The sequence below is a fragment of the Castor canadensis genome, chromosome 8 (genome assembly GCF_047511655.1).
Source record: "Castor canadensis chromosome 8, mCasCan1.hap1v2, whole genome shotgun sequence".
Taxonomy (NCBI): Eukaryota; Metazoa; Chordata; class Mammalia; order Rodentia; family Castoridae; genus Castor; species Castor canadensis.
The window spans coordinates 148,050,701-148,075,479 of NC_133393.1; the positions used below are offsets into that span (position 1 = coordinate 148,050,701).

The 24,779-nt window shown below is 56.7% G+C and overlaps 1 protein-coding gene across 7 annotated transcripts in view; it reads right to left on the minus strand.

Annotated features, from left to right (window-relative positions):
* Elfn2 (extracellular leucine rich repeat and fibronectin type III domain containing 2) overlaps positions 1–24,779 on the minus strand; it is a 50,428-nt gene that overhangs the window by 19,418 nt on the left and 6,231 nt on the right. For 2 of the 7 annotated variants that reach the window (XM_074084439.1, XM_074084436.1), the window contains exon 1: positions 22,726–22,966. The exons of the other annotated variants lie outside the window; for them this stretch is intronic. The gene's annotated coding sequence lies outside the window, so the exon portion shown is untranslated. Of the gene's footprint in view, positions 1–22,725; positions 22,967–24,779 lie in introns of those variants that run through there. 7 annotated transcript variants of the gene reach the window in all.

The window sequence follows — 24,779 nt, forward strand, 5'->3', positions numbered from 1 at the left end:
AAAGACGCTGAACCCACCAGAGGGTGGCCCAAGTCTAGCAGGCCGGTGGCGAAAATTCTGCAGGCAAAGGGCCCAGCATGAGCCCCGGGGCTGGGAAGGATAAGGTGAGAAGCCTTGTTCACCCCTCCCCTTGGGGGTGAGCTCTGATTCCACAGCCCCCTGGAAGGTTCAAAGCCATCCTCAGAGCCAAGGCTGTGAAGGCCTGAGCAGGCCCCAGCACAAATATAGATCAGTGGGGATTATAAATACACAGCCGGGCAGACCCCGCAGGCCAGCCGAGGAGCAGCGCCCTGCACCACAGCCCCTCCCTTCTGGGCCTGGGTTTCTGGGTTTGCCAACAACAGGCTGCAAATGCCCATGCCATGATGGCTAAGGTTCTTTTTCCAGTGACACAGCTCTCTGACACCAGCAGGGCTGCCCAAGGAGAGACCCTTGGGGCCCAGGCCAGAGACCCAGGAGGAGAGAAGATGGGTCTCCCTGATCTCCTGGCACAGTCCAGGCAGCCTGGCCGTGCCCAATCACTGGTGGAGAGCTTTGAGAGCGGGGCCTGGAAGCCAGCCACGCACTCACTCGCTCCCGTGCTCAACAGCTATTCTTTGAATTTCTCCTGCTGGGAGCTAAGAACCATCTCCAAAGGCACAGCCTTAGGGTGGACAGGCTCTGGGGAAAACAGGGAGGTGAGTGAGCCCCTCTGCTCTAGCCTGTCAGGCCCCATGGGGGCCTGTCCTCTGGTCCCCCCTCCTGGCTTGCATTATAGTACCAGGGCCTTGGGAAGGTCAGGGACACGGTGACAGTGTGACCCACTCTGGAAACCCAGGTCCCAGCATGGCATCCCAAAGATTCTCCATAACCATTCTGGAGTCGAAAGGATGAAAAAGGCGCCATAGGAGCACAGAAGGGGCACTGTGACACACAGCATCACAGAGCATAGCCGGACACAAGCCAGGAGGGAGAAGAGATGAGTCTCACCAGCGCCAGCCATGTGCCAGACTCTGCACACTTATGGCAGTTATGCTGTTATGCCCACTTAAAGAATGAGGAAACGGAGGTGGAGGGGGGACAGGGGACACACACAGGGCTCACAGCTAAAGTGCTCCATCCCTTGGATCCAGGACACCCTGATGCATACTAACAAAACCTGCAGTTCTGAGCATTTGCAGAGTCTGGGATGCCCAAGGCCAGGCAGGGAGGGGGCCGGGTCCTGCTTGCTCACTGAAACCTCAACACAACCCTGAGTGGCAGACAGACCTTCATACGACAGGCAGTGAAACTGAGGCACCAAGAGATAATCCCACCACAAGCCCCCAGCCCAAACAACTCTGAAGGCCCTTCCGGAACAGCAGATGGGCTCCACCCCACTACGACAGTCGCCCACAAGGACAGCAGACCTGGCCCTCTGCCGGGGTGGCCTGGGAAGTGACCTGCCCTCTCTAGCCTCAGTTTCCCCAAGGCCTGACACAGCTGTGCAGGGAAAAAGGGATAGGTGGACCAGACCCCCTTATAAACCGTAAAGCGCCGTCCATATTCAAGAGCGTCTATCTGTCACAGCTAAAGGCTCCTTGCTTTTCTCATTCACCTCTACTCTCTGTTCTAAAACAGCTTGCAACGATTCGCCTCAGCTGCACAAGCTGAGCCCGCCCCTGCGCAAAGGTCTCCTCTCCGTTCATCCTCAGGATCCTGGGAGCCAGCTAGTGTTTTTATGCCCATCCTGCACACGAGGAAACTGAGGCTCAGAGAGGTTAAGTGACTTGCTCAAGATCACACAGCAAGAAAGGGACTGCTTGTAGTCACAGCATTGTATTGGCGCAAGTGTCATACGCTCAGCTCTCTGTGCCTCCTGGACTCCCCGACTGCATTAAGGTCCACCTGCTTCCTCGTTTACCCACCTTCCCAGATATATGCAATATTCATGCTTCCATCAGCAGCAGCTCCAAGACCTTCAGGAGCCCCATTAATCATTCAGACACATTTGCATATTCATTAACTTGTGAGTTAATACAGGATCCCTTATTACTCCGGGCTTGCTGCCTGCATTAAAGACTCTTCAACTTCATTCATTATTAAACTCCCCTGATAAATGATCGCATCCCCCCTCTGCAGAGGGGGCAGCACCCAGATCCCCCAAAGGCAGCAAGACAGCTCCCAGTGCCAGCTGCTGTGTGACCTTGAGCCAAACCCTTACCCTCTCTGAGCTTCCTGTATATTGGACCTGGTATAATCAGGCAAAGGACAATCTCTATTTTTGTTTTTTAGCTTTTTTGTTTTTAGAGGCAAATTTATTTTTTTCCTTTGATTTTATGTTTTCTGAGATATTTAAATCCAGTTGTTTGGTTTTCTAAATTAGAAGGTTTTTTTTTTTTTATTATTCATATGTGCAAAAGGACAATCTCTAAACACTGCCCCGAGTCATCAAGGTGGCCTTGCCCCACCCTCTGTCCCCTTTCTGTCTGTGTGTATCTTTCTTGGACTCACATAGTCCTTCTGTTCTCCAAGAAATGGGAACTGTCCTCACCACTGCCTGCTCTGTCCTCCAGAAGCCGTCACTCTCACCTGGGGGCCTGGGCCTCTGATCCTGGCAACAGCCCATCATCCCAAGGCCATCCTCTATCCCAAGGCTACCTTGGCTCAGCAGACCATGACACATCCCAAATTAGAGAGGCCAAATGACCCCTGCAACCACCCAGGGTAGACAATTGCCACACAGCCACAGTGATGACAAACTGATAATCAGCACCCAGCGTGTCCTGAGCACGAGCCTTGCTCCAGGACTCCTAAGACCTGTTAGGTCCCATCCTCAGGACAAAGGGGAGAACTGAAGCCAGTAGGTCAAGGTCATCTCCCCAGGGAAGCTAGAGCTGGCCACGAGCTCAGGTCTCCCTCACCTGGGTCCTGAATGCCCCCTCCTGCCCACTGTCTGGGCTGTGACCGCCACCACGGGCTTGCCTGGCTCCTTCCAGCACCGCCTTCCCTAACGGTTCTTTTACACGTCGGTCCCTGCCTAATGGAGCTGCAGCAGCATAGGCTGGATCCCTCCCCCCCGCCCCCCTCCCCCGCCCCGTTCGCTGGCAGACGTCCTGATCAATCTCCATTACGCCTGGCGCTGAGAGCCCTCAAATGAAGCCCGAGGATGCCTCCGCCCCTGCTGGCTGCGACCTGCCTTCTGCCTCCACTCTGAGCTCCTCCCTTCTCCAGGCTGCAGGGCCGATGACATGGGCAGGCCTGAGGCTTTGCACTAGACCCCTGGCTGTGTGACTGTGGGGCCATTACCAAACCTCTCAGTACCTCAGCCCCATCACCTTCATCATGCCTCACTGCGCTGTCCCTTGTCCCTCAGCTCCAGTCCGCCCCGACATCTGTCCAAGTGCACTCCTGTGTGTGTCCCTTGCTGCCCCTCAGTCCAAGAACGGCTCTTCTCTTGTGTGAACTTGACAGCAACGGCCTCCAGGGTCTCCAGTACCCTGGGTTCCATCCCTCCCTCTGCTGGGATGCCTCTGTGCACCCCCTAGAGCTCCCCTCAAAGCCCTCTGGAAGCTCCTGCTCTCCAGGTGAGAGCCAGAAGTCCTCCTGAAGGTCAAAGCCCTGCAAGGGTTTAGCAACGGCTACTCCAGGCCCTCCATCCTACTCGCCAACCCAGGCAGCCCCCTCCCAGGGCGACTGTCCTGCCTTCTCTGACAGTGGAAAGCCACTGTCCAGTGCAATCAGGAACGTGAACCTGGTACACCATACATAAAGAATGCTTCAGGCCTCGTCCGGGGCCAGTCCCTGCAGCCTAGCACCAGGCTGCCTGCTGCAAACACAGCCCTGTTAACCAGACAGCAAGGCAAAGGCCACCAGACCCACTTCCCAGACAGGAGACGAAGGCCCAGAAAGACAAAGTGGCCTCACAGGCCACAGAAGGAACATGGTAGGGCCACGCTTCAAACCCTACTCTGTCTGTGCCCAGCCCTAGCAACCAAAAGGAAAGACCCTGAAGTAGTTCAGGACCACCGAGAGATGACCATGCGCCTTTTCATATCAAGTAAGTCATTAGGAACGGAAAAATGAGACCTGCTGAAACTATGTCAGGAATGAGGGGCGGAGGATGAAGGAAAATGATGGAGAGGTGAATTCAGCTGCAGTATATTGTAAGAACTTTTGTAAATGTCACAATGTACCCCAGTACAACAGTAGTATAATACAAACAATTTAAAACATTTTTAAAAGGTAACTCATTAGGCCCCATACAGCCCTGTGGCTGAATCACCATCTCTCAAATTATTCTACCCATTTCAGAGATGAGGAAAGAGGCCCAGGACAGCAAAGCCACTTGCCCAAGGATGCACAGCTAAGAAAGAGGGGCTGAACCCCTCAAGTTATTCTGCCCTCCAGCTCTGCTCAGCCCCCTCGCTAGGACTTGAGTAAGGCTGTCCCCTACTGGGACATGGATTCCCTCCTTGTCTGTAAGGGCTGACAAAACTAAAGGTCCCTTCAGCAACAGCCCCTTTTCTACGCACCCGTGGATCCTCTACACTCAGGGGCTGGACTTAGAGCCATGGGTTACAAAGATGGGCAGAACAGCGGCCTATCGGCTATTGGCCATCAGCCACGGGTGGGACATGTGGCAGGAGACAGTGAACTGGAGGGAAGGCAGGCCTCTGCCTGCGGTCAGCAAGATCCCGGCACTGCTGGCAGGAGGCCAGAGGAGAGGCCCCACTCCATCCCAGACACAGAAGCTGGTGACTCTTCGGGAATCTCAGCACCTCAGAGAACCTACCGCCACCCAAGGAGGCTGGGGACCCCTGACGGAGGCTGCGCCCTGCCAACGGACAGTCCACACCTTATGAATGAGCACTAACCAAACTGGCAACTCCCTGGCCTAGGGCTCCAGCACAGGGTAGAGTCGAGAAGAATGAGCAGGGAGCTTGGGAACACAGGGCACTTGGGCAAAGGGAAGCCCCGGCCCCGCTTTCAAACGCCTGGAGCATTTGCTGTAAGGTGCCAGCCTGCGGATTGTTTTGGGAAATAAATAGCCTCAAATTTCTCTTAGAAACGTCCAAGTTTTCAGACTGGGTTTGCTTAAAATGACGTAACACTCCTGGTTTTCTGCGTGCATCCGTATAGCACACCCAGTGTGAGCCCTGAGTGGGGGACCACAGCTGCATCCCCTGTCCCCAGCTCCTGACACAGCAGCTGGCACACAAAAGATGCTCAGGAAATGCTGCCACAGTAAGCACTGTCAGCTCACTCTTTCCCAAGTCCAGGACCAGAGTCTCTGTGTGCTCGGTCCCAGGTCCCCTGCTCCAGCCTCCTTCTGACCCTCCGAAGCGCTGCACAAATGGCCAGGGCCGCTGGCTCCCTTGGCACCAGGAGGCTCCTGTTGTGCAACAGGTGAGAAAACTGAGGTCAGAGAAGGCAAAAGCCTTGGCCAAGGCCTCAGGACCATGCCCTACCCCCCTCCAGAGCACCACTTCCCACCAGGCCCCTTATCACTGGGGCTCATCCCCAGCCTGTGGGACCCTTCTCTGTCCGCTCCTCTGGATGGTCTCACCCGTGCCCCTAACCAACACACCTCAGGCCTCTGCTTGCCAGACGCCTCCACAGCCTGACCCTCAGGTGCTCCAGGCTCAGCCCAGCTGCAGCTCTCCTTGCCCGATCCCACTTCTTCCCACTCAGTCACGGTCACCACCAACTGCCTGGTTGCTCAGGCCAAGGATCCCGGCCTCATCTTCAACTCCTGCCTCTTCCACACAAAGTCCATGATGAGACCAGCCTCCCAGTCCTGCCACTCTGGTCCCTGCCTCCAGCCCCTCTGTGCAGCAGCCAGAAGGAACCTTCCAGAAGATAACTCCAAGGCTGCCTCTCCTGCTCAAGTCTGTCTAGGGCTCCTGCAGCCCTAAGAACAGAGACCCAGCTCCTGGCTGTTGTGAGAAGCTTCTGTGGCATGAGCTGTGTCTTCCCCCAACCACTGTAAATCCCTATAGGCTTCAGCCCAGATGTCACCTCTTCCAGGAAGCCTTCCTTGAACCCCAGGTCTGACTTGGCTACTCCAAAGCAACCCACGCCCACTAGTATCAAATGCTATCCCACTGAATGGTCTCCATTTGCCTCCAGAAGGCCAGGACAACACTGGGTGCAATTCCATACCTCCAGTGCCAGTAGGAAGCCTGGCACAAAGGAGACACACAGGAAGTGGGAGGTGAAAAGGCAAAAGGACTGGGTGGCCCCCTAGGCTGGAATCCTGCTGCCTCTGTCCCCACCCCCACCCCCACCTCCCCACAGGCTGAAAGCTCATTATCACCCCTGAAGATGCAACCTGGACCAGCACACAGCTGCCACACTGGCCCGGGCCTCAGCCTGCCCAGGACACTCTGGTCAGGTGGGCACAGAGGGGCAGGAGGGTGGAGAGGGGGACGTGAATAGAATCCATACCGGAAGCCTCGCCTGGACCAAGAGCTGACCTGGTTAGAGCTCCCAGCATCCCTCTTATCCAGGCACACAGAGCCCCCACTTACAGATGAGTAAACTGAGGCTCCGAGGGTAAGCAGCTGGCCTGAAGTCAGAGATGAGCATCTGACCCTCATCCAGATCCCGGAGCTTCTAAGTGGAGTAGGGCAGGAGCAGGCCCTGAGGAAACTGCACCAAGCTCTGGCTTTGACAGTCCCTCTAATCCTTCAAAAGCACTTAGATACTCAGCCCCACTCCAGCCACTTTCTGTGGCCTCCCTTCCACCCCGTTTTTCTTCCAGTTAGGATTAAATGCCACCTCTTTCAGGGAGCCTTTCCTGTGCTCCACCCCACTCAGGTCTCTTTGCCACCACCCCAGACCACCTTCCTGAACAACTGCAACAGTCACCTGATGGCTGCCACCACCACCTCAGCCATTCTCTGCGTAGCCGCCCAAGGCAGCACCTTAAAACACAAGCGCCTGTCTCCACACTCAGGCCCCTGTCACCTGGCTTGTCCCCGTCCCTGTAATCTACCCTCTGACCCCACTGGGGTAACAATGACACCCGCAGGGCAAGCTGCTGCCCACCATGCACAGGAGCGTGTACACACAAGCACGTCACATACCATGCTTGTACACGCACAGAACTAAGTCCCGGGCCTGACACTGGACCACCTTGGCACTTCCCTTACTTGGGCCCCTCCCTCAACCCTAATCCCTATCTCCACCAGCCTCCCTCATGCCAGCCCTGCCAGGACCCAATTCCAAGCACGTTCCACCTGTCCTGGAACACGCCATCCACACCCTACTTACTGCTCACGCCACTGGAAGACCCAGTCTCCCGGCTTCAAGGGAGCCCATGGACCCACCCTCCTCCCCAGATTCTGGGATCCTGCTTCCCTGCCCAGCCCTCACAGGAGCTCCTCTGCCACCTTGGAACACAGTCTGTGGCCACCTCTTGGCCTTTCCCCTAGAGATTCCCAACAGCCTCCTGCCCAACATCCCCAGGGGGCAAAGACTACTCCTCCTTCAGGACTCAAGGCTGCCTCCTACAGGAAGCCCTCCAGCCCATCAGGCATCAGTGGCCTCATAAGAACTGGTCTCCAAATCTGCCTTCCCCCTCAGCCTGGGATTCCTGGTGGTGGGGAGGATTTTCCCCAACGCCTTACACAATGCTTAGCCACACCAGGTTTATTGCTCAATAAATATGCTTTGTCCCTCCTGTCCTTTCCCCAAGCTCCTGGAGCAGAGGATAAGCTAACCAGCCCACGGTGGCCCACTTGCTCCCCACTCTTCTCACTCCACGAGTGCAGAGCTGAGCTTCACCCTTCCCCAGCCACAGACTTCATTTCTTCACCTCTCTCCCAGTCCCTCCCAGGCCCTGGGGGAGGGAAGAAAAAAGTGCTTCACCTGCATTCTCAGGTGTGTCCCAGGCCCAGATGAGGAAATGCAGGCACAGAGAGGGCAGGCCTCAGAAAGCGTGGCCAGAAACTGCCCCCTCCCTTCCTCCAAAGACCAAGAGCTGCGTCCCAGCCCACCCAGCAGAGGGGAAGAGAGGGTGGGAGGGGAGAATGGGTCATTACCACCAGAATGTCTCCCAAGTGGGAACCCTCCCCTCAAGCGTGCACCCCCATCCTGCCATCGCCAACCCTCAGCCACACCTCCCCCATTGTGGTCTGACTCCACCTCTGCCAGAGGCAGACAGCAGCCCCCTCCAACACAGGCCTGGGCCAACAGCAAGGTGCTGACTCTTCTGCCCTGAAGACCCAGACACCTGTGGCTGAGCCACGTGTGGACATCACAGGGCCTCAGAGCAGTGTCTGGTGACAAACCTAAACCACTGAGAGTCACAGCCCAGTGGAACAGGAAGAGGTTCCTAAGCATCACCGATAAGACAGAATGGAGCCTGAGGCCAGCAGATGCGCTGTGATCCCCTCCAAGTCCCTAAAGGGAAGAGCATTGTCACTGCCCCCAGGACCTCCACACCTAGCCAGAGTGGAGTTCAAACAATAAGACAGCAAGTGAGTGCCGGGTTCAAATCTGTTCTTTCCCTCCCACCACCCCACCCAGCTCCTCATAACTGCAGACCCTGCCCTGTCTTGCTTCTTCCTAAAGAGGGAAGGCCAAGTGAGGACCTTGGCCCGAAAGCCCTTTAAACGGGCCACTCACACGCACCATGCAGGGACTTCTAATTCCAACTGAGTCAAGCCAACAGGAGAGGCGCTTTGTTCACAGTGTTTTCATCCCACGGAGTATCCCGCTCCGTGCCAAGCCCCAGAGCAGGTGCAGGGGACCTATGGTGACCAGGACGGACATAGCCCTGCCCTGAAGAAGTTCACAGCTCCAGAGGAGACACACAGACCCATAATTGTAAAAGGACAGTGGTGGATCTGGGACTTCAGGACAGTGCTGGCCAGGCCAGATGGGATCCGCTGAGGCCCCCAGAACAAGGATCACCCAGCTCTCTGGACCGTGGAAGGAAGACAAAGGAGAAAGAGGACACCGCTTCCCTGCAAGCTAATGTCATCTCAGGTAGGCAATTTCTATGCAGAGTTCACAATGCTAGGGGTAGGCACTGTCGCTGCCCCCATGAAGATAAGGAAACTGAGGCCCAGAGAGCTGAAGCAGTAGGCCTCAGAACCACCAGTTCTGCCAATGGCATTGTGGGTCCTGGGCCCAGCAGGGAAGTCACAGCTACAACAGGGTGGGACAAAGCGCACCGTGGGCTCTCAGGAGCCATAGCTGCAGCTGGATCTGAAAAAATCACCTACACTCAGCCACCACAAACCCTCGAGGAGCAGGGGCTGGCAATGGCAGCCCGGGGTACAAGTCCCCCTCCAGGGGAGGCACATGAGGCCTGCCAGGAACCATGCTGTGCACCCCCCTCCCCTGCAGCCCTCCCTTTGACATATGCAAGCGAGGAACATCCACTTCTGCTTTCTTAACTTCACAAATGTTAACAAGCTCCTAAAAAATAAGTTATTCTTCCTCAGCTCCACACACCCTTCGTTTAATTTTGTTTCTCCCTCCCCCAGCCTCCTCAGAGGTGACAGACTGGGATTGTACATTTCAGAGTCTCCCTGCCAAGTGGGTCCACCCTGCCCTCCCCCCACCTGTCCCCAGGGGTGAGTCCTCCTCCCGCCTGCAGCTGTGTGACCTTGGGCTCCAGACTTAACCTCTCTGTGGTTTAATTGCCTCATCTACAAAGTAGGAACAGCAATGGCACCCAGCCTGCCTGGGGGCTGGTGTGAGGATCAAGCGGGATAATCCCAGTAAAGTGCTTAGCTGTCTCCTGGCACAGAGCAAGCCCTCAATAAATGTTAGCCCTTGTTATTATGTAAAGGAGAGTTAAATAGCTCCCCCCAGTTAATCCATTTGTAGCTTTCGCCTTCTGGGGCAGGCTGGCAGCTCCAAATGCAGCCTGTGGTTCGGTTTTGCTGGCCAGCTCAATGTGGATACAAATTCCAGTTTCGGTGCCATCCACCAGTGCTGATCGCTGGAGTTTGCCACAGGCCCCACTGTGCCATAGTGGCTTCCTGGCTTACCCAGACCAGATGTGCACCTCTACATAACGAGGTCCCTCCAAGCATCGGAGTTTGCAGCCCCTACTCCCTGCATCTCAAGAGCTTCCCCCCGCCCCGTGATGTCACTGAAGGCCTCAGAATGCCCAGCTAACAGATGAAGAAACTAAGACCCACGAAGAGGCAGCGACTTGCAAATGAGGCCCCAAGGAAAGGCTCGGAGTCAAGGTGAAAGTCCAGTCGCCAGACTTAGTCCGTTTTCTCTCCCGAGTTCCTGACCCACTATGCCAGTATGTGAGGCACCTCCCTGGCACACAGGAGCAAATGGCCAACTGGACAGGTGGCAGGAGAGACAGTCTTCAGCCTCCAGGGGCCCAGTGGGTTCCAGAACAGGTAGGTAGCAGAACAGAGGCCTGGGACTGCCCTGGGCCCCATCCTACCAACCCAGGGGTCACGTGCGTGCCAAGCCCATCACTGGGAGCTCCAAAAGACAAAGGAAGGGGTTAGAGGTACCCGTCCTCCCTCAGGTCCCCCATATCCTCTACAGGCCAGCCACAGCCCATAGGTGCCCCTTCAACTGGTACAAAGCAGCAAAAACCATGGCCCGAAGCTATTTCAGTGACTAGCAGCTACATCTTCCATGGTCTTCCATGTCTCAGGAGAGGACATGGCTCTGGACAGGAGGAGGGGGTTCCTTAACATCCCAGTGAGAGACTGGAGCAGGCCTTCAAAGACCTGGATGTGCACCTGCAGCCAGCAACATCCAGCAACACTCAGAAAGCAGTGTGCCCAAACCTATCTGGGGAGGCCGCCCTGCCTCAGCTACGCCACCAGGCCTGGGTCTCCCCATCTGCGGATGGCGGAGCTCTGACCTGAGCTCTCCCTGGAGAGGAGAGGATGACAGGAGGGAGCCCCAGAGCCAGTCATGACTGTAATTGTAACTGTGACTGTGGCTGCCTCTATTTCCTGAGAGGCTCACAAGTGCTCACTCCCCAGCCTGTGTCCAGCAGTGGCACAAGAAGCACCCGAGTGGTTACCAGAGACTAAGGCCAGGGCTGGGTGCAGCTCACCATACACCTGCAGGTTGGCTGCCGGCATGCCCATTCTTCAGACAAGCATGAAGCTACATCATCCCCAGAGGAAGAATCAGAGTCCCCATAGGACTGCTGGACAGGCCAGTGGACAAAAATGGAGAATACAGCCCTGGCCACTGGTGTCCAGATGAGACTGAGAGGAAGGGGAGCAGCTCAGAGGAAGAGTGGCAAGGTCAGGATGGAGGGTGTGTCAAGCCTGTGGGTGGGGATGGGGATGCCCCAGAATTGCCACAAACCATGGAGATGCCAGCCTCTATCAAGCACTCATCACTGCACCCCCCCCAACTGGTGCCACCATGAACCCCCACTGTATCCTCAATAACTGCTCACATCTAGGCCTCTTCCACTCTTCGCCCTCACGCCCCTCCCAACTCCATGATGCTCCCCCTGCCCCCGGACAGGTCCATCCACTCATCCTACTGCACCAAAGGTGGCTCCAGCAGTCCAGGGACTTGCCCAAGGTCCCACCAAGTCAAGAGTAGCCAAGTAGGGACTCCAAGCCAGCTCTAGACACCCATCACTGCCTCCCCAACTTTGGAAGAGTCCCCAAGGATCTCCCCAATTGCCAAAGGGGAGAGGGCGGGGCCAGGACTACAAGAGGTGGGGCTGTAAGAGGCAGGAGCCAGCAGGAGGGTGGGGGCGGGCCCAGGGAGAAGACTGGTCCAGGTCCCAGTTGCCTTGGCAACAAGACTAATTAATTCCAACTCGGCTCCATCTGTGCCTTGGCTGGATGGGTGGTTTGGGCTCGCGGGTGTTTGTTTTGAAGGGATGGGGAAAGAAGTAAAAAACTGGGGGGCTATGGTCCCAAAGGCTGATGAGGCTGTGACACCCCCAAGTTCACACCTAGCATCCCCACCACCCACAGGAAAGGCATGCTCGGTCCCCAGAGACAGTCCCAGACCTCCCCTCCCTGAGGAGGCAGCTCAGCATCACAGCCCAAACACAGCCTCGCACAGACAGCAGCCAGAATGCCGCCGTGTGCACACACGTGCACACACGCATGCACCAAGGACAGCACAGGCCAGGACGATGAGTCCTGGTGCCAGTTGAACCTCAGCTTCTCCATCTGCAAAATGGGTTCTCAGGAACATGAGAGGGAGGCCCCACACTGGGCCCCGAGGGACCTTGCCTCCCTGGGGCGAGGAAGGGCTTTGCCAAGGGGAAAGACCATGAACCCAGGTGGACCCAGGTGGCACTTTTGAGGAACTGGAACGAAGCCAGGAGGGCTGGATTGTGCCTGGGGGTGGGAGGAGCCTGAAGCAGGAGTTCCAAGGCTGGGCCAAGTTCTGGCAGGACTCAGAAGCCAGGGCAAGGTTTCTGGATATTGGCATGAGGACAGTGGGGAGCCGCACTGAGGAGCTGGCACCAACCAAAGGGTGCAGAATGAGTTGGGGGGGGGGCGGTGATGTGGCTGCAGTGAGGGCCATGGTGACAATTCAATGGTGGCAAGGGCAGCAAGGAGGACAAGCCATGACAGGACATGAGAGCAGATTTTGGTGACCTCAAGGATAGGGTTCAAGGACAACTTCCAGGGTCTTTATGGGAGGCTGAGCTAGGATGGTGTGAACCCTAGAACAGGGGGCCAATGAGAAAGACAAATACTCAGGAGTGCAGGAGGATGGGGGGGTCCAGTGTGAAACAGACTGAGTTTCAGGGGTCAGAGGGACCCCTCCCAAAGGACGTGTGACATCTAACAACCAGAGGCAGCCCAGGGTGGAGGGTGAAGGCTTATTGTTCCCTGCCCAATAGGAGCTGGGGAAGCAGCAGTGTGGCCTTGGGCAGTACCCAAGCAGTGGCTGAGGATGAGGACTAGGGTGGGAGATCACCTCAGGGACAGACAGTGGCAGTGGACACTGGTGCTCGGGAGCCTGCCCCCCACAGTACTTGGAGCCAGGCCACCCAGGCTCAAAGCCCAGCCCCAACCCTACCAGCAGGAAGGTCCTGGGAGTTGTCTCAGCTGCCCCTCTGCAATACAGGAAGAAAAGAAAGACCAAAACTTGGTTGTCTTAAGGAAAGCCAGCCACCTGGGTCCCCTGCTGAGCCCAAGTCACAGCAGCTCCAGGCATGGCTATTTTGGGGACAGTCAGGAGCTGGTCTCTGCTGAACACTATTACATGCATGTGTTGAGTGCTTACTTACAAACCAGGCTCCTCGCTGCATGGACCACAGGGAGCCGTGGTCAAGGAGGAAGGGCCTGGGATCATCAAGAAGTCCTGAGGACCTCTTGGGAGACCCAATCTCAGAAACAAAAAACAAGAGGTAGAGAGAGCCCTTGCCTAGTTCAATTTCCAGTACCGCTGTCCCCATGGTCCATAGGATAGAGCATGAAGACATGAAGAGCACTGTCACCTGCCTGGCACACAGCAAGTGCCAACTACTTCAGCACAGCTGTCATTAGTACTGTCATTGTTACTGTTCCTTCCAATAACCCACGAAGGGGGCCTTGCCATGCTGGCATCCAGCACCCTCAGCCCAGGCCAGGGCTCCAGGAGACCGTCTGGATCTGCGCCCTGCCCTGGCCTCTCTGAGCCCCAGATTTCTCCACTGAAAACTGAGGGTCCCACACCTGCACCATCATCCTGAAGCCTGAACAAGGAGAGACATGAAGAAGTGTCCTGCTTAGTGAATGTGCACAGTAAGTGCTCAATAAACGACAGGAATGGAATACGAAGACAGGAATGAAGGGACGAACGAATGTCACACCCACAGCGGAGGGTCAGGGCGGGCGCTCTCTCCCTTTGGTCCCAGCCCAGAGTTGTGGGTCTTGGGCCCCACCCTCGAGTGTGCTCTCCCCCACCAGGGAAAGAGTGCAGAGCTTGGGGTCTTTGGGCCGTGCCCCAGTCCATGCCAGCTCCTTCCCCAACCCCGTGGCCAGCACACAGCCACACGTGTCCCCCACAGCCCCCAGCCCCGTGACCAACCCGACAGCCCCTCCTGCTCCCCCACTCTGCATCTGCTCAATTAGGGAAACTGGGGAGAGAGGGAAACAAAGACTTAATTTCTGAGCTAATCAGCCTGCCTCATGCTAATTATCATCCTCCCGGGCATTAGGGCAGACTTCCTGGGGGAGGGGGAGGGGGAGGGGGAGGGGATACTCCCTTCCCCTAAAGCTTAAGAGAGCCCCAATGGCAGGGTGGGGTGGGGTGGCCAGGGGACCTGGGCAGGTGGGATTTCAGGAGGGGACTTGGCAGATGTGGCCAGAAGCAAGGGACAGAGTCCACCAGGCAACCAGCAGGGCACATGCCAAGGCAGGGCTCCCAGCACCCCACCCCAGGCTGGCCCCACCTTCCCAGGGCTCCCTCTCAGTCTTCCTGCCCCATCCTGGAGGCAGCCACCAACTGTGGGGGGAGGTCCCAGAACAGGTGCCTCAGTCGGTGTCCAGCCCACGGGCCTTGGCAGAGAGATGGGCAGATGGACACTTTCAGGCTAGAAAATTGAGCAGCCACCAGAGGGAAGCTTTTGGATCAAGGCCTGGTGTGTGTATGCATGTGTGTGTCTGCACAGTGGTGTTTGTGTGAGTGCACAAAACAAGGGGACTGGGGGCCAGGGGGCTTGGGTTCAACTCTCAGCTTGAGTCCTGGGAAAGTTCCAGGATCCCCGCCCCACCCATGTGATCTGCCTCTCGGAATTTGTGTCTTTACTGCGAGTGAGCAGTAAGCAGGAGGGGATGGCTTTTAGAAGTCATTTGAGAAATGACCTTAGGATAACTTATGCCACAGCACTCACAGAGCACCTGCTACACACATGCCAGGCTGTCAGCTGAAAACAAGACAGCCAAGGTCCCTGTCCCAAGGAGATGCCAGAAAAAGTCTTGGCCAGCAATGACTCTTCTGAGACTGGAACTCACTGTGGGCTTCTGTGAGCTCTCGAGTGGTCTCTTGACAGTGGCTTTGTGTATGAGAATGTGTGGGTAATGCCCGGGGTCTGTTGCGTCCCCAGCCTGGGCCTGGCCACACAGTAGACACACAGGTGGACAGGTGTGTGTGCACAGCAACGCAAAGCCAGTCAGCAGGCCTATGACACACGCTGCACCATGCTGGCATTGCGTCCCTTAAGTCGCCTTGCCCTCTCTCTGTCCTGGACCTGGACTCAGATGCCCATCATGTGCTGAGCCTACAGACCCCATTGTACCAAATTCTCACAAAAGCCTGCCAAGAAAGCACTATTACCCAGTTTTACAGGTGGGGAAACTGAGGCTCAGCTAAGTCAAGAGACTTGCTCAGTAAATGACAAAGCTGAGGACTCAAATCCAACCTGATCCTGTACCTACTACAGGGGGTACCAGGCCACCTTTCTAGATGTTCTCAAGGCTCAAACCAGGGGCTCAGACCTGTCCAAAACACGGTTCTCACAGAGACCGGGGCAGTGTCAGATGGCCCAGATTCAAATCTTGATTTCACCAGTGACTCGATGTGTGACGATGGGCAGGATGCATAGTCTCTCTGGGCCTTGGTTTCCCTATCTGTAGAATGGGGATATGATGGTGTCTATTTTGTTGGGTTGTTGTGAGAATGGAGTGAACTTCTATGAAGTTCTCAGAACAGTGCTTGGCACGTGGTGTTACTAAAGTGTTGTTAAAGGAATAAATGACTCCCTTTGACTCAGGGCACTGCCATAGCTCAAACCCAAGACTCCAGACTCCCTGCCCAGTGCTCCCTCCCCGCAGTACACACGGATCTCCAGTTTAGCCAAGGGAAAAAGGAGTACCAGGACTGATACAAGTCAGACTCCAAGGAGGATGGGGAAACTGAGGAAGGCTAGGGCAAAAAACACCATGGGAGCCAGTCCTCCAGAATCTGCTCCAACCTCCTGTGTCCCCTCTTCAGGGGCTGGCAACCATCAGTTCCAGAAGACCACAGCAGGCCTGTGGGCATCAGGAGCTCCAGAAGCCAGGTACGGAAGTGGCTCCCCTTTGTGCCCAGGGGCCAAAAGCCCAGTGCACCTGCATCACAGCTGGTGAGGAATGGTAAGGGACAATGTGACCTCCCAGCATTTGCTACAGCTGTCATGTCAAAGTCCCCAGGACCCCCATAGCCACTCATGTCCCAGATCCCAAGAAGCCCCGCAAGTAGGAATCCCACCCAGAATGGGGTCCTGCCTGACACTGTCTGCCAGCAACTGCCAGGGAACCCAGATGTCCACACCTGCCCCTGGAAGCAGATCGCCTCCAACCAGCCACCCCCAGGACAGCCCACCCATCACACAGCGAGCCCAGAGCTGTGCTCACTGGCAAAATGGAAACTTGTGAAGACCCGGCTGTGCACAGCATGGAAAGGCCGATGGGGGAAGCCCCACCTCGGTGAGGACCCACCCTGCTGTGCCCCCAGGGGAATGAGCAGCTAGCTGTGAGGCAAATCCCGTGGGAAAACCAGAAGACACACAGGGGCCTGTGGTGCTGGAAACAGGGGCCAGTGATAGCCTCTGGGAAGGCCCAGGGCAGCCACCCATCCCTTTCTACTTAGCACACCGACAGCAGGTGTGGGATTCCCGGATGCAAGGGGGTTATATATCTGCACATTCCTTGACAGGGACACTCTTGCATAGGACCCCCCAAATCTCCCTGTGCAACCTGATAGCATCACTCACCCAGCTCCTTCCAAGGCCAAGAGTAGGATGAGGGGTGTAGTACAGAAGACAGGCAGGGCCGGAAAGATGGGATGCAGACAGAGCCGGGAGGAGATGGAGAGATGGCAGCTGAGCTCAACTCAGGCCTGCTGTGCTCCTACTCCATCGTGGCCATTCAGGCTCAGAGGCTTCAGGAAGCAACAGTGCCCACCCTGGGAGCTGGCAGGCCCAGGTTCCCTGCTCAGCAGCTCACAGGGGTGTGGCCCTGGGCCACAGGCTGCCACAAGTACAGGGAGTGGGCAGGAGATCCAGCTGGTTCTGACCCAAACTCCAGCACTCTGGGGTCCTGGTTCCCTGTCAAGCCCCCTCTCGACTTCTCAATCCCCTTGATGAGTACAGCTGTCCTCGTGGGCTCAGATGGACCCCTATGACAATCCCCTGGACCCTTCCAGAATCCAGCACACCCTCCATCTCAGCTGAGCCCCACCATCCTGTCAGCAAGCCCAGCACCAAATCAGAGAGGCAACAGCAGGGCAGAGACAGGAAACAGCAAGTGGGTACCCAGCATGCAAGAAGGAGTAGAGGGACACAGTTTTCCTGACATTCACTTGATCCTCCTGACAGCCCCTCTTACAGATGGAAAAACAGAGGATTACAGCGAGAGCCATGCAGCCAGAGAAGGCAAATGAGCTGGGGTGCAGTCCAGGCTTCCGTTCCAAAACCATTGTCCCTTTCCACATCTTGCTTCCAGACAGTGGGGAGAGCCGAGGGCAGACAACCTCACCCTTCCTAACCCAGGCCCCAGAAGCCACAGCCTGTCTCCATCCTCCTGGATCCCACCTTACCTAGTGCTGCAAGCAGGTAGCCCCAGGACAACCCTAGCATTCTGGGGGCCCTGTGCCAGGTGAGCAGAGCACCTCACACCACCCATCCTGACTGTGAGGTGGGAACTGGCCCAAGCAAGGATGGAGGCACAGTAATGTTAACCCGTGGACTTGGGATCTGACACATGGCCCATGCACTTGACTCCTATGTGCAGCCACAGGTCACGGTGCAGGAGTTTCTCTACTCTGATCTGCCATCCCATTCTGACACCCCAGAGTGCCTGGCACAGCAGGACATGCTCACTGTTGGAGGCTCTGCCCAGACACAGGACCACTCTACAGGCCCATCTCCTCCCAGGGATGGAAAGGGGAAGATCTGTGTCTTCCGGTGAACTCAGGCACTGTCCTCAAGCCCTGAGAGGGTGTGGCACTAGCCAGGGTCACACAGCAAGTTGGAGGCAGGGAGGAGGCCTGTGGCCCACGTCAGCCTCACAGCTCAAGGCAGACCCTGCCCAGCTGAGCCTGTGACATCATAGCTGTGACCCAGTGTGGTGAGGATACGAGGATGGGCCTGTGGCAGCTTCCAGAACTCCTCAGGCCCTACCATGCAGTCCCCAGAAGCTGTGGGCCTACTGTGTGCAGGCCCTCTGCCTCCACCCTACCTTACTCCACCCTCCCAGAACCCCTACGGGTCCCCATTTCACAGATGAGCAAGTGACAGCTCAGGACTGGGATGTGACCACAGTGCTTTGCTTCCAACCTCGGAACAGGCCTTCCTACAGCCCTTGCCCCAAACTCATCCCCTCCCCTTGCCAGTCCTCAGGGACCGCCTCTTCCCATCTCCCCAGAAATCAGGGGTCCTCCACCAGGGGGGCCGTCCTCTCCCACACTTAAAGAGAGCAGACCAAGCCTAGAACACCCCCAACGCCTCCACCCTCAGACTGGGGCTCCTGGGAAAGCGCTCCCCACTCACACAGGGAACTCCCTTCCCTCGGATAGGAAGCAGGGAGAGTAGGACGCCCACCTCCCTCCCGCCTGAGCCCTCCAAGCACACAGCCCCTCCCAAGCAGAGCACCACGCCCTGGCCCCACCTCTCCTGCCTCCCTGCTGGCAGCTGTCCAGGCCCCACCAGTACCAGGCAGGCCCTCTCCCTTTCCAAGCCCTGGCCATGAATCCCACCTCTGTTGGATACCACAGACCCCCCTTTCTCCTCCCCAAACAAACGGGGTCTTGAGCAAGACACTGCAACACTGCACACAAGGCCAGATCTATTCCCTGGCCTGGCACGGCTGCCAGCAGGGTGGGCAATCTATCTGTTCCACAGCCCCTCCAGGTTCAGCCTCTGAAACAGGGTCCTCTACATGCGCCCTGTCCTAGTAGAGCTGGGACCACAGCTCACTCCCCCAGGTGACCAGGAGCAGGTCCATTTGGCATCTCAACTCTTCTCCTGGCCTCCTTTCCCTTCTCCTGACACTGTGTGGGCAGGAAGCTCTGAGCCCTGGCGGAGAATTGCTCCAGACCTCAGGTGGGTCAAGTGTGCTTACCCTTCCCCCACATGTGCCTGGGCTGCTGTGGCCATGGGAGGAGAAGCAGGCAGGAAAGTCCCTGGCACACACAGTAGGTGCTCAACTAAGCCAGCTGCCTTCTCTCTCCTCTTTGTTTTGTTTTCTTTCTCTTTCTTTTCAACTCTCCTGACCTAGAGGGGAAAGGGGTCAGGTTGCAAAATGGGCACGGAAAGCCTAGGCTGGCAGCACCCAACATGGCCTCTTCAAGCATTTAACATGTCCCCTATTCAGAAACCAAAACCCCAAGTCCCTATTCAGAAATCAAAACCCCAAGGTCCCAGTGAGGCCTCCTGGAAGTGGATGGGTCAGCAGAGGCTGTCCTTCTAGATCCTGGAGAGGGGGCCTCAGAGCCAAATCCATAAACCAAAGCTCAAAGTCACTGCCTCCAAAAGCCAGCTCAGAGATGGTTCCTGTTTACAGACAAGTAAACTGAGATCAGAGTGGTTAAGTAATTTGCCAAAGGTCACACAGCCAGGGAGTGAGCAGCTGAATTGATTTCTTTCAACGATCCTGGCTGCTACCAAAAGCTCTTCCTTAGGGCACACAGCTCCACTGTCCAGGAGCCTCTGTGATTTTGCCTCTGCATTCAGAGTCAAGTCCAAACCCTCCAGTCTGAGACGCAAGCCCCCCTGCAAGGCGGTTTAGCACAGCAGAAGAAAGCACAGGGTCTGGAGTCGGTATCAAATGCCAGGCCTGTCTCTTGCTTCCAACTGTGGTCCTCAGCACCTCACCAAGTCCACCTCACCCCCCTCTCCTTGTGAATAATGACAATGACAAGCCCGACCTCCCAGGGTGGCCAGCAGGATTGCCCACCCATGTGTTCCCGCATAGCCACTGCACTACTCACTCAGGGCCAGGCCACACTTAGAGCACTGACAGAGCACGGAACCGGACAGGAACGGCTGCCCTCAGGAAACTGACAGTGCACAGGGATGGGAGGGCAGACAGCAAACAAGCTAATAAACAAAGCAGGTTTGGCAGTGTTCCAGGCTATAAGGACACAGACTGAGGAAGCCCCGAACAATGGACAGGGTGGTCTGGAGGGCCTCCTGGAGGAGGTGACAAACTGACACAACCAGTCAGGGAACAGCAAGGAGCAAAGAAGGAACAGCAACTCCTGCAGAGGGAACAGCCAATGCAAAGTCAGGGAGAGACATAGGGAAAGGCTCTACACAGAGCATGTGGGAGCATTGGAACCACAGACCCTTAAACCACTGGGCCGCTGGACAGTGTCAAGCATACCAAGGTCTCTTCCATATGCCTTAGCTCATTTCAAGTAACCCTACTTCCATTATTATCCTGCCTCCCATTGTGCAGGTGAGGAAAGTGAGGTGCCCAAGATCCCACGGTCCATAAATGCCGACTTCAGGACACAAAGCCCAAGTCTGGCAGTTCCCAGCCCCAGGCTGTGGTCTCATGGACACACTCATCACACTTCCCCTGGCTGTCCCTGAGAAAGTCCTGCATTGTAATGAAGAAGGTCTGGACCTGGCTGGTCCAACTGTGCCCTTGGGGTCATCCAGGACCACATCTGTCCTCATCCCAGGCCACTGGAAATGCAAAGATGGCTGAATGAAGGAAGAGGGAGATCCTGTGCTTTCCCTCACTCCCCATCCCACCTGTCATCATCCCATTGTGCAGATGAAAAGACAACTTGCACCCGAGGGCACTGCCCATCCCTGAAGACACCTCATGACAGGAAGACAGTCATCCCGCTCATTATTCCCCAAGTCCCTCCAACGTCCCCCTTTGGGCATTCCTTGCAGTCCCTTGCCTGGCAGCCCCCATGGTATCAAGGAGGTAGATGGACAGGCTTCCTTTGAACTGGAGACTCACGCATGACACATGTGGCTTTTGAGGCCCCAGACCAAAACTGGCAAAATCCACTCAGAACACAGACCCAAGAAGGAAGCGAGAGGCAGGGGCTCAGCCACAGCTAGGAAACAGTGCCCCAGTTAGAGCACACGCGCAGTCCCCAGAGCAAGCAGGAACACAGCCCCAGACAGCTCGGCTACCAAGGCAACCTGTGACCGTCAGGTGGTCCTCTGCCTCTCCAGGCCTCCGGTCCTGTTACCATGAGCTCAGAATAATACTCTCTGTGCAGGAGGGCCATGGGGAAGGACACAACAAGGCAGATCTCTTCCAAGAAGACACCACTGGCCTCCTGTACACATCAGAAAGTCATATTAAAATCATCTGAAACAGGAACAAAGGCTGGTGGTGGTGATCACCTGCTGAGATGTGGCTGCATGCCAGGAACCATGCTGTGACATATGTCCATATCCCCATTCAGCAAGCCTGTGAGACAGAAACCTTGTCCCCACTATATAGATGGGGAAACTGAGGCATAGCAGCATACAGTGCAAGTACAAGAGCCAGAATTCGAACTCAGAAGCTCAATGTTCTTCCCAGCTGCTTCCTAATGCAATAATTTCAACAGAATGTTGTTTCAGGCAAATTCCTGGGGTCTGGGGGCACAGAGAGAACTGAATGGTCTCAGAAAGGGAGAGAAGGAGCTGTCCCTGAGAGCTGGACACAGAAAGGAAGATGCCCAGCAGCCAGGCAGCCCCAGCCTGTGCCTGTGTGACCTTGGGCAAGTCACTTCCTCTATCTGGGACCTCATAAGTGAACATCAGTGCACAGCATGGAGTCCACAGCAAAGAGGAGCAACAAAGAGCTGTGTCCAGATGGGTCCCTTATGATCAAAGACCCCTGAGGAGGGAGCTGCTGAGGGAGGCTAGTGGGAGGGAAGATACAGAGGGAGGAAAACCAGTGTCTCATGGACAGGCAGCTCGGACCTGCCCATCAGGCCTCCCTCTCCAAAGAACACCTATTTCAATACCAAGTCCCCTGCAGCCTCCCTCCCTGACACTCCTGCAGCCCACCCTCTCCCCATGCACAAGCCCCTCCAGCACCACCCCTTCCTGGGACCCCCACACCTCAGCAGCCTGTCCTCCACGTGGGGCGTACCTTAGAGATAGCATCTCCCTCTGCTTAGCAACCACAACACAGAGCCTGGCTGGCCAGCCCCCTCCCTGTCTCCTCCTCTCTCCATGGAGACCACAATGCCACAGCAACTGTCACTCAGTCCCCGCCCCGCCAGGACAACAGCTCCCTCCACGTGGCCACCACCAACACAGCGCAGTGACAGCCTCAGCCTGGGGCAGCCACCAGTCCCAGCCAGGACAGAACAGCGCCTGATGCCTGATTGCCTGCTCCCCCTGCCACCTCCAAAATTCAGTGACACTGGATCAGGCCCCATATCCAAGCTGCTGGCCTTCCCATGCCTCCAGCTCACACCCAGCCCCTCAGTACACCCCCCTTCCACGGCAGAAAACCCCCACCACAGGAAGAGGCCTTCCCCTGGAGGCTAGCTCTCCACCCCACCCCTGTGTGCAGACACCCCCAACCTGCAGGGTGCAAGCCAGGCCTGCTCAGCCTCTCAGCTGGGCAAAGGGGCAGGAGCAGGGGACTGGGCTTGCAAAGGCTTCCTCCCCACCCTCTCTGTGGACCTGTCCCAGCCCCCAACAGGCCTGCTGCTCTGCCAGCAGCCTCAGAGGCCCTGGCGGAGAGGCAGGGTGTGGGTGTCCGCGGTGGGGGGCAGGGGCCGGGCCAGGCAGGAGGGACACCTAGCAAGATGGAGCTGGGCTACACTGTGGGTTTGCAAGAGCAGGTCATGTGAGCTGTGCTCACATTCAGCCACACACGCACAGTCAGAAGGACCTATCCTTACCAGACATCTGCAGGCAAAGGAGACTCTGTGGCCAGCGAGGCTCTGTCCCTGACCTGGGTCTCAGGGAGGTTCCCCCGGGGAAGCTGCAGTGGCAATGGGGTCTTGGGTCCTGGCCCAGCGCAGCGGCAGCAGCTCCTCACCCAAGTGCTCTCCTCTGCCAGGAGGCAAGGGGAAGAGAGCGAGAGGAAGAGAGGGAGGGGACAGCAGGAGGGAGGGAGGAGGGAAAACGCTGAAGTCTTGAAGGGTACACTCACTTCTTTCTTAGGTTTCCCATGGCAACCGAATATACCACAAATGATATCAGTGTGAGAGAGAGGAGGCAGAGGGAGGGGAGGGATGAAGGGAAAGGGAAAGAGATGGAGCCAGATAGAGACAGAGATGGAGGAGGTAGAAGCCAAGAGCTAGAGAAGAGACACAGCAATGGAAAAATAGAGATAGAGAGATGGAGAGACAGAGAAAGAAAGAAGAAAAAGGCAGGGACAAGTGGTGAAGAGAGATGGAGAAATGTGGCAGGGAGATGGGAAGTGGGTAAAGAAATAGAGCAACAGAGGGGGAGGGCCTTGATACACACATGGGGGGCTGGGGATCCCCCATCCCAAGCCATGGGATTCGGAAGAAAGTGGAAAGGCCAGGGCAGGAGGGTAATCAACAGACAGGTGGATTTTCTGGGAACTGACCCTCACTCCCTGCTGGGCCCCACAGCTTGGAGGTGCCACCAAGCCACCCCACTCAAGGTCACAGTCACACTTACCACACCTATATGTGTTTGTGCACACACCCTCACATGTCTGACGCCCAGCGTCCTCATACATGGTCCTTACCTCTCCTCAATGTCCAACTCCCACACCTTCCTGGTCACCCAAAAACTAACACAGCCAGTCCCCTCAGTCAGCTGGGGCCATCCCCTCTGCTGCACGGAGAAGCACACAGCACACCAGCACCCTCTCTCTTCTTCAGAACTTCATAGGGCTGGTACACAGCCCTTCCCCATGTGCCCAGCCCATGCCCTGCCAGGTGAGACACCTCTGCCCACCTTCCACCATGAGCTCACACAGACCCAGAGCCTTGTACCTGCCGGACCTGCACTGCACAGACACAGCTCAGGGACAGAGAGGCCCTAGCCCAGTCTCCATCTGCGCCCCCAGATGGTACTCCTGGCCCTCCCGGCAGGCAGAGGCTCACACCTCGGCCCCCTCAGCGGTGCCATTCACAAACATATGTAGACCCACCAAGTGCTGGCAGCCAGTGCACAGGCAGAACATAAACACACACACACACACACACACACACACACCACACACACACACACACACACACACATCACACACCACACACACACACACACACACACACACACCACACACACACACACACACCACACACACACACACACACATACACACCACACACACACACACACACACACACACACACACACACACACACACACGGCTTCTGCCTGCCTCAGCTCCCTCACCCCACCCAGAGGAAGAACCAGGAAGGGCCAAGCACTCCAGGAATGGCCACAGCCCCAGCCAGCAGCCCACACTTGACCCTGAGCCCTTAGGGTCAGGGATTGTATGGCATCATGGGGTACACACTAGACATCCACAAGGCACACCCAGACAGAACCAACACACCCACACAGTCTGGACAGAAGGGTGCCCCACAAACACACCACCCAACACACAGATCCACAGCTGTGCCAACATACATGGGGACACTGCACACATCAGCACGCCTACAGACACACACAGCCCTACTGTGGACTGCCCCACCCCCCACTTCCAGGCTTGCCAAAGGCACCCAGACAAACCCGCCCACACGCACAGGGCACCCTACAGAGATTCACACGCCAACACATCCATGTCCCCAAGCCCGCCCCCACACAGGGAACCACTCCCAGACACTGGGGACGGTGCCCAAGTGCCCAAGCTAACCCCCCTCCCCACCCCCCAGGGCACTCGGCCACGCCTGCACCCGCTGCAGCGCCCCCTAGGGCTGCGCACACCCCTGCCCACCATCCCGCCAGCCTCGCTGCGGTCTCCCCGCCA